A 9,054-nucleotide genomic window follows, 5' to 3' on the forward strand; every position below is an offset into this window, starting at 1 on the left:
CCAAAATGCTTTGGACAATTAGGACGGTTAAGCTGTTATTTGAGCATTTCCAGGACCCAACAATGCGGGTCAAAAAAAAAAAAATTCTGAATAAATTTGACAACTAGACTGTACTGAATTCAGTGGATAAAAATTGCTACGAATGAATTTTGTTAACTCTAAACTCAGGATTAATTGGCTGTAAATAGGGACCCATTCTCTCAGCAGGGAAAACAAAATTATATAATTAAGCAGCAACTATGCAATACATGTCCACATTAACTAGTAATATCTTTGTAAGAGTGCTCAGCAGTAAGATGTTATGAAAACTACTTAGCTTCCAGCATGGTAGGCACCAAAGTCTAGCACAAATACATATCTAGTGTACTAAGAGTTTTACTGGCATTTAGTGTAATTTCATCAGCGATTAGTATATTGAGCTGTATCATACATACCATCGTATCTAGGTTGATGAGAAACAATTAGAATTGGCAGATCCTGGTGCAATACTTGGATTTGCTTATCCAGCCTGAGGAGTCATCATCTGATCATAATAGCCAGATGCGTTACTGGCAACAGGGACAGTGGCATAACCAGACACTGGGATGTTATCACCATAAGCTGCTTGAGGGCCACCATGATATCCATAATTTGTATTGCCTGACGCAGGGTCAGTATAAGCGGAAACCTGTGAAGTTGGCTGAGAGTATGCAGGTGCTTGCTGTCCAGCTGCTTGCACCCTGTGCTGTGTGTAAGCTGATGGTGGTGGTTGGCCATATCCATCAGTAGCACCAGGTGCTGGCCTATAAGTCAGGTTGTAAGCAGGTGCAGGTTGTGAAGCTGCATTGTAACCATAAGGATATTGCTGAGTTCCAGATCCATATGATGGTGCATAACCATGATAAGTTGGATCACCAGGTTGATTTGCTCGTGCTGGCACACCATAAGATGGCAGGCCCTCTTGGGGAGCACCATAAACTGGCTTCTTGTACAGTGGTTGCTGATTGTAGCCAGAATGTAGAGATCCTTGGCCATAAGCATTTGGTTGTGAGCCCATTATTTGCTGGCCATAGAACTGATCATAGTTCTGTTGTGTCGGACCAGGTTGTCGATAGGGAGCAGGATGTCTATAATTTGAAGATTGTGATCGCCCATAGTTCATGGGAGATGGGCCAGACATGGGATTGGGAATTGAAGTTTGCATTCCAGATATTGGGCCACCATGCCCGTAATAGTTATATGCACCAGTTGGAGCATTATGGATGGGGACTGATGATCTCTGATCCCAACCAGAACTGCCGAAACCACCTTGCGGAGCAGATTGCTGTGAGTAGCCACCATAAGGTCGAGGATAGTGTGCTGACTGTGGAGGTGGATATGCACCTCGTTGCTGGTAATGGCAACCTCCACATTGTGCTGGGGAAGTTTCTTGCGCTTTCCAATGGGGCTGTGACAAGTAGTTCTGTTGGTGGTGACCAGCGAGATGTGATGGCCTAGGTATCTGACGAGATTAAACTCCAGTTAGAATAAAGTGAGCACCTTATTTGCACCTAACACCAATAATTTTGTTAACATTACCCAAAAAACATGTTGGGAAAGTACAAAAGAACCATAGGCTTGATACAGGAAATAGAGATAAGAATTTGAATCAATATAAAGATTTGTTAAGAAAATGCAACAAAGGTGCAGGTTACATTGACCAAAGTAAAATTCTCGACAAGATATGAAGAACTGAAGATTCATGAATAAGACAATAACTTAAAATACACTTTAGCTGACCAAAGAACAAACTTCAATAAAAAAAAATTATATCAAAGATGTAATGAGTCCAAGAGCTTATAAAACGCATAGAATAAAAAATATACAAGTAATTCAGATGGCTCAACAAAAGCAGCCAGCGCATTATGAGGTATCTTTAGGTAGGCTGTTAGAAATAGATACCAAAAAGTCTAAGGCTAAATCAAAGTCTGATTCATTCTTGAAGAAATAGAGACGAGGTTCACAACATAAGCCATCAATGCACTTTTGAATATTGCTTTAGTTTCGAATTAAAGTTAGAAGGATGGCAATTATTCACAATGACCAAGGCTAATGTGGCAGAGCTAAGAATAAAGGACCACCACCATACACAAATTACTTTCTGGAGCAACAAGACCTTGACATATCAAGTACAATGAGCTTGTCACTTTCTTATTCCAGTAGCGTGATAAAAAAATGGTTATCTAATTTTTGATGTGAAATACAGGATAGACAGCAGCAACAATGAAACTGTATAATGAGCATAAGCCAGCCAATAAGCTGAGGCAATACCTTAAAACCTCTAAGGTCCAAGTCAAAATCAGGCGAAGAAAATACAGCTCCCAAAGAACTGCTAAAGAATAATTCAATGAAACAAGTTAAACAATATCAATGTGTAATTTGAAGATTTCTGTTATCATTCCAGAGTAGTAAAATTTCAAGTTCCATGTGGGCATCAGTCCTAGGTTTTGCAGCTAATCATTTATAGAATTGATTGGTTCAATTAAATTTGCAAACAATCATAACTTTGAATATGGACCTTTGAAAGATGGAAAAGATTGTGTATGATTAACAAATCACTTCCATAGTTACGAAGGGATTTTAGAGCAGAAATTCTAAAAACAAAGACCATGGCATATTTCAATTTATAGACATCTCTTTGAGGAAGATATACAGGAAACTATGCTATCTGAAGAATCACATTTTTCGTATTTAGATTACAGACATAATTTGCATGATTTCCATTAGGCCTTCAATTGAATATAGAAAGGAAAGCCAATCATACCCTTCAAAAAATTCACGAAAAATAGCAAAATAAAATTTCCTATCAATCATGTGAATATGGCAGTGTGACCAAAAGTTCTTTAAGGATTCAAAGGTTTGATCATTGTCAGAATATATTATATTATTTTATACCATCATACGAGGACAAGATTTTGGAATTTTTGAAGTGACAAATGCTGCATCTATATTCATTAAACGCTACACTTATATACCATGCAATCATAAGGACTAATGATTTCAGAAGAATTGTGTTTTCTAACACATGGTAAAATGTCGGATCATCCATGGTATTAAATAACACTGACAATATGTTTCTGCAATATGAATTTGATCTCGAGTCCAAGGATTCTTACCAACTATGAAACTTCTTTGGTGGCAACAAAGACATCTATACCTCTTAGTGGATGAAGAATGGAAGTTTTCCGCTACACCCAGAAAGTATTGTAGACCTCAATTGAAAAGCACAGTGAAATCTGCATTATAAACCCAACCAATTCTAAATTGGCATCTTCCACACAATTAACCGCTGAAATTGGCAGCATGCAGGCTTTACATTGATCATATCAACTTTTGTCAGACTCCATTGACAAAAACTCTCATTCTCAAACTGATCAATTAGAGTATAGGTTCCAATCACAAAAAAGGGTAATTGTTCTAAACAGGCAGAGTTGTTTACGTTGAATATTATTTCAGAATTACCAAAGGTAACTAGGAGGGAAAGAGTATTCTTTGACCACCATAAAAAGACTATAAATCTAAGGCCTAAAATTCAGGATATAAAATAAATCCTAAAATAGTCCACGAGCATGAAAGAACATTCAATTTTATTTCAGCTGTAGTTTGAATAGTACTATGTGAGCTTGATTCCAAACTAGCTTGATCCTATAGGGAGCATTTGGTTGGGGGTTATCGCTAATAACCTTGGTAGGTTATCAAGGACAACCTTATTTGATTTAAGTAATATTCCCAGTAATGCAACATCCCCGCCACGTCAGCAATCAAGGAATATAATCCGAAATGGGATAACCTTGGAAGCCTTAGATTTTCCACGATTCCAAGGTTAACAATAATTTTTTTCCAAAATTATCCTTTGAGGCGAGTAAGCAGAGACGGCAAGCAACATAGGGAGAGACTAAAGCGAAGGGCAAAGCGGTGAGATGCAGCGCCGCAGGTCAACACTAACCGCCCTCTCAACTTTCTGGTGGACTCTAATGTGAGCCATAGGAGCTATTGCCGTTGCCGCCCTCATGGTAGTACACGTGGTCCTTCTCCCTTCTGGCACCACCCCCGACGCCTACAAGCTCCCAGGCATCTCCATTCTCGCCTCCTCCATTTCCTTTCCTGTTGTTCCTTGTCTTTTGTACCAGTTGTTTTTCTTCAACTGTTCTTTTATATTCACTTTTGAAAACTCAAGATGTGAAATTTAAGTGGTTTCTCTAGATGATTTGTCTTCTGTGCGCATTATTGAGGCTAGTATGAAAAAAAATATATCAATTTTGGGACTTGGATTTGTTGCGTTTTACAAATGCTTGCACACACCGTGTGATAGAGCTCAATCTTTGATCGATTTGTTTTGTTGTTAAGCAACATGAGATTGGATACCGGCAAAACACGACCGAGCAGAGGAGGCGGCACTAGCGATCACACGAGTGAGGGAGCAGCGTCCCAAAGCACATGACTCTCCTCTAAACAATGTCCTACAACCAAACCATAGTGGACAACGTCCTCATCGATGGGCAATGATAGCAGAGGGACAGCGTCGGCGATTCACGGAGGAGGCGCGCCAGCAGCTTGCGGAGGAGGCGACACCAACGATCGCACGAAATCGGCACAGTGAAAAATCGAAGAGATGGGGGAGAAGCACAGCAAAGTGAAGAATTAAAAATTTTAATCAAATATCCAAATATATATTAATTATATTTTAAAATATATAAATCAATTATATTTATTTATTATATATATTATCAACTTATTAATTTAATTTATTATAAAAAATTAATCTAATATGAAATTGAACCGAGTAATATAGTAAATGTTAAATTAGCTTATAGCATTACCTAAATTGAACTAAACAAGATTAGAGTTGTTTTATTCCCCATAACCTTAATTATGTAATTACTATACATGATAACTTGAACCAAACACACCGAGTGTTTCTAAAGAATAATGATAATGTTCAAGCATCTTAGCAACAGTCATAAACCATACGAAGAAAGATTCAATCCAAATCTAATAAACAAAGGCATACGATGGATGTTGACAATTAAATTCATAGGTTGCAGGCTTGAAGGCAAAGTATAAAAACTTATGGTGCGTTTGGTTTGCGCATTTTTCATTTTCATATTATGAAAAATGCGTGTTTTCTAAAAAATGATGTTTGATTTGTATTTTCCATATATATTTTTTTTAAAAAATAGATAGCATTTTCTAGAAAAGTAAAGAATGTCTAAAAGTCATTTTCTATTTTTCAAAAAATGCACGTTTTTCAAAAAATAAAAATGAAAAAAAAATGTGCAAACCAAACACACCCTTATATCCCTATTCTTACCAACCATAATTACAAATAATGAATTGTAGCTAATATGAGTGCTGAGGAGAAATGATTCAATACACAGAGTTAATATATAAAACAATCACATCTATATGCTGATTGCAAAATAAGAAAAAAGTAAAAATTGCAAAAAAGATTCTTGTATCCTTACTGCAATTGAGTATACTAATCATCATTTAAAACAGTTCAAAAAAAGGTGATTAGGCAGTATCTAGACAGATCCAACTGAACAATTTTTACTAGTGTAAATATTAACCTTACAAAGAAAGTAATCATGTCTGTATAATGGCCTCCTTCAACAAAGTTGTTACAAAAAATATGCACATCACTTATAAATAAGTACAATATGACAATTTCCGCCTCAAAATTTAACAAAATATACATGTTATCTAAAACTATAATAATAAATAGTGATTCGGTCTAGGGGGCGTTGAGGTGGTGGATCCACCCTTTTTTTTTTATATATAAATAGTGATTGGGTTAATAATAAACCAGAACCATAAGAATCCTACTTGCATTGTTCTAGTGTCAGAAGGATCCTACTTCAATAACAATTTTCTCATTATGATTGAAAATTTAGAGTTCTAAAAGATCTTACCTTGCTTATAAAAATAGTATTTTCATCATTAGGTGATTATCAATGAAGCGGCATAGTTTACTACTATATATTCCTTCTGCATCATGTTGCATTGTTCATTTGGCATTCTTTCTAATAACTTCTGGTTAATGAACCCATAGAATCCAATGGGGATGTAATGTCTACAGAGGAAATCTGAGAATAAAATACACACCAACGTGAAAGAGGAACATACAAAAAAGAAAAGGCACTATACCATATCCATTTACAAATAATTTGATGTAAATATAAATTATCTTCTCTGATAATTGATATCAAGAATCCCAAGTTGAGTAAAGGAAATTCATGATATTTAAAATTTTAATTAACCTCTAAGTAACAAGAATGAATTAAAAACTCACCCAATATGTTGATAGAAAAATGACATATAGAGGGCAAAATAAAAAGATAAAAAAAGATAGCCCGGTGTACAAAGCTCCCTCCATGTGGGGTCCCGGACAAGAATCCATTGTACGCAGCTTTACCATGCTTTTTGCAAAAGGCTGTTTCCAGGATTCGAACCGATGACCTTTAGATCACAAAGCAACAACTTTACTATTGCACCAAGGCTCCCCTTCAAAAAACAAAAGGATAGCATCCAAAAACGAAATTAAGGCACGTGGCTGAGATCTTCTACCGAGACATGCATGTAACAAAACATCAAGCTAAATAAATCCACATTTCCAAATATCTAATAAAATTAAACCTTAAAATTAGATTACCAGCACTATCTGGTTTTCCAGATATAGGACATCATGACCAATTATCATAGAACTGGTACAGGACAGACTGTTGGCTTTATCACTAGCAACTTATCTTTCTCAAAAAACTTTTGTTAGAATAGTCATCAAATTTTCCAATTCCTTCAAAGAACACTTGGCAGGATCAACACATACCCTGAACTTAGATGGCAAATGTGCTTTAATGAACTTTTCCATCAACCTCAACAAAATGCGGATTATTTTATGATATTCAAATAAAATTGAATATTCTTCCAAAAACTAGAAAGTAAGAATTCGACAGGAAAACATATGATTACTAAGACAGGAGTAGAAATCATGCAAGGGTATCATGGCCTCAAGATCTAGCTTATTTCAAGCCAAATACAAACCAAATACTGGAACAGAGGAAATAAAAATGAAGGGAATAAAGACCATCACCAATCTAACTCAGAGAATAAAGCCAAAAAATAATGGAAGCAATATAATCAAATTATAAGAAGGCCAATTTATCAAGAAAGCAAAGTATATAATGCTTTAGAACAGACCTGATTCATTACATCCTTGATCATATCTTTGGCAAACTCAACTTGTCTTTTATCTCCAGTTATGCAAACAATTCTATCCTTTGAAGCATCACCCTCAGGGAGATGTGGTATCAACTGGCATTTCAGTATGTGTATTAACAAAAAAAACCTATATATTTCAAGAGAAATCTCTTTTGAATGATCTTAACCTGTATGCGAGCACCAGATCTGGTCTGTAAATTTTTAATAGTCGCTCCACCTTTGCTTATGATTAACCCAGCCTGTTCAGTGATAAACATAAGTCATCAAGAAAAGGTAACCAAAAGATAACTGACTATGCAAATATGCATAGCTTATACCTTCTCATTTGCAACTTTAATTTCAAATTGTTCTCCACCAGATTGTGAAGTTCCAAAACCTCTAGCCACAAGGGATGGTGAACCCCCAGCTTCAGCCTAAGATGAAAAAGATATAGGAAGAGATTATTAAGCAACTCAAAACAGTTGAAAACTGATAGTAAAAATTGTCATGAAGACAAGAAGAAAAAAAAAAAGAGACGCAAGAAACCTCAGCAATGACTTCCTTTATGAGTTACTCTGCCTTGTTAATGCCTTCAAGGGCACCTATTAATTCCACAGGCCGAGCAGTAGAATTTGGATCAGCCTCAGCATCTCTTGTTATCTGAATTTTAGCTCCTGAGTTGAATTGAAGGTACCTTATTGTCTCACCAGCTTTGCCAATAAGAACACCAACCTGTACATGATAACTCATCAACTCAGAAATTGACTAGAAAATGTACAAACCTCAACTGGGAGAAATGAGGAGGACTCATTTATTTTCCTTAGCCACAACTATAATTTAATGAAACATGTGTTATGTAGTAAATTAACTTGGGAGGAAATGGAAGGGCACTCACTACTTTGCCAACATGAAAAAATTTGCGTGTAATCTACTATTTTAGCTTATCACCTAAAACTCAATATGGAAATCAAAAGCAAAGGAGACTCATACCAACCACATTGCATTCCAATCAATGTATGAATGCATGTTAGACTTTAAACAGGATGAGCACGACCCAGAAAATCTTAGTGTTCCTGATTACAAATAATAGATAAGAGAACCAGAAGACTCAACTTTCCACTATGTCTTCCATAAATGCAATTAGCTTGCAAGGAGTATGGTTGTGCAAAGAAAATCTTTAAAAGTTTCATTTTCGATAATTGAAAATTTAAAGTTCTCGATAAAGTTAGCCCTGCATTCACCTCTCCTAGGATCGTTGTTGGAATCCAGAAAGCAGATGAAGAAGTCATTACATAGTTTTAAACGGCATAGTATGTTGCATATTTTTGTGAATACCCGTTAGCATTGCATAGCAGCTGTTAACAATGCAAAGTAAAATGCTACCCTTCTAGTTAATCCTTTAATGTTGATCAATTAATTCCTTTTGGAAAGAAAAGCAACAAGAAACATGACATGGTCATGAACATCAACCATCCGCCTCATATAAATCAGTAGTACAAGGGTAAATTATATTATTTGGATTGTTTTTATTAAAAATACAAGGACCTAGTTCTAATTCCTAAAAATTAGTGGATCGATTCAAAAAAGCAACAATTAACTCACAAATCCGTCTCCCCACCTCATGTTCACTTTTTTTTCCCTCGCAAAGAGCAACGCCGCCTCCGTCTTTACAGTACCGTAGCAACTGCACCCGCACCTTCTTTTTTTCCTCATGACAAAGACCCTTCTTTTTTTGCTTGCAACAAAACCCCATGGCCTTCATTGTATCCCTCCACCTTTTACATACACTGTCTGCTGTGCGCCCTATTGCCTCCACAACACAAAAACCCCTTTCTCCTC

At 36.1% G+C, this 9,054-nt stretch overlaps 1 pseudogene; it reads right to left on the reverse strand.

Moving 5' to 3' along the window:
- Positions 1 to 499: 499 nt before the first annotated feature.
- On the reverse strand, positions 500 to 8,164 carry LOC121986938 (annotated as a pseudogene).
- Positions 8,165 to 9,054: the final 890 nt, after the last annotated feature.

This window comes from Zingiber officinale, chromosome 5B (genome assembly GCF_018446385.1).
Source record: "Zingiber officinale cultivar Zhangliang chromosome 5B, Zo_v1.1, whole genome shotgun sequence".
NCBI classification, from domain to species: domain Eukaryota; kingdom Viridiplantae; phylum Streptophyta; class Magnoliopsida; order Zingiberales; family Zingiberaceae; genus Zingiber; species Zingiber officinale.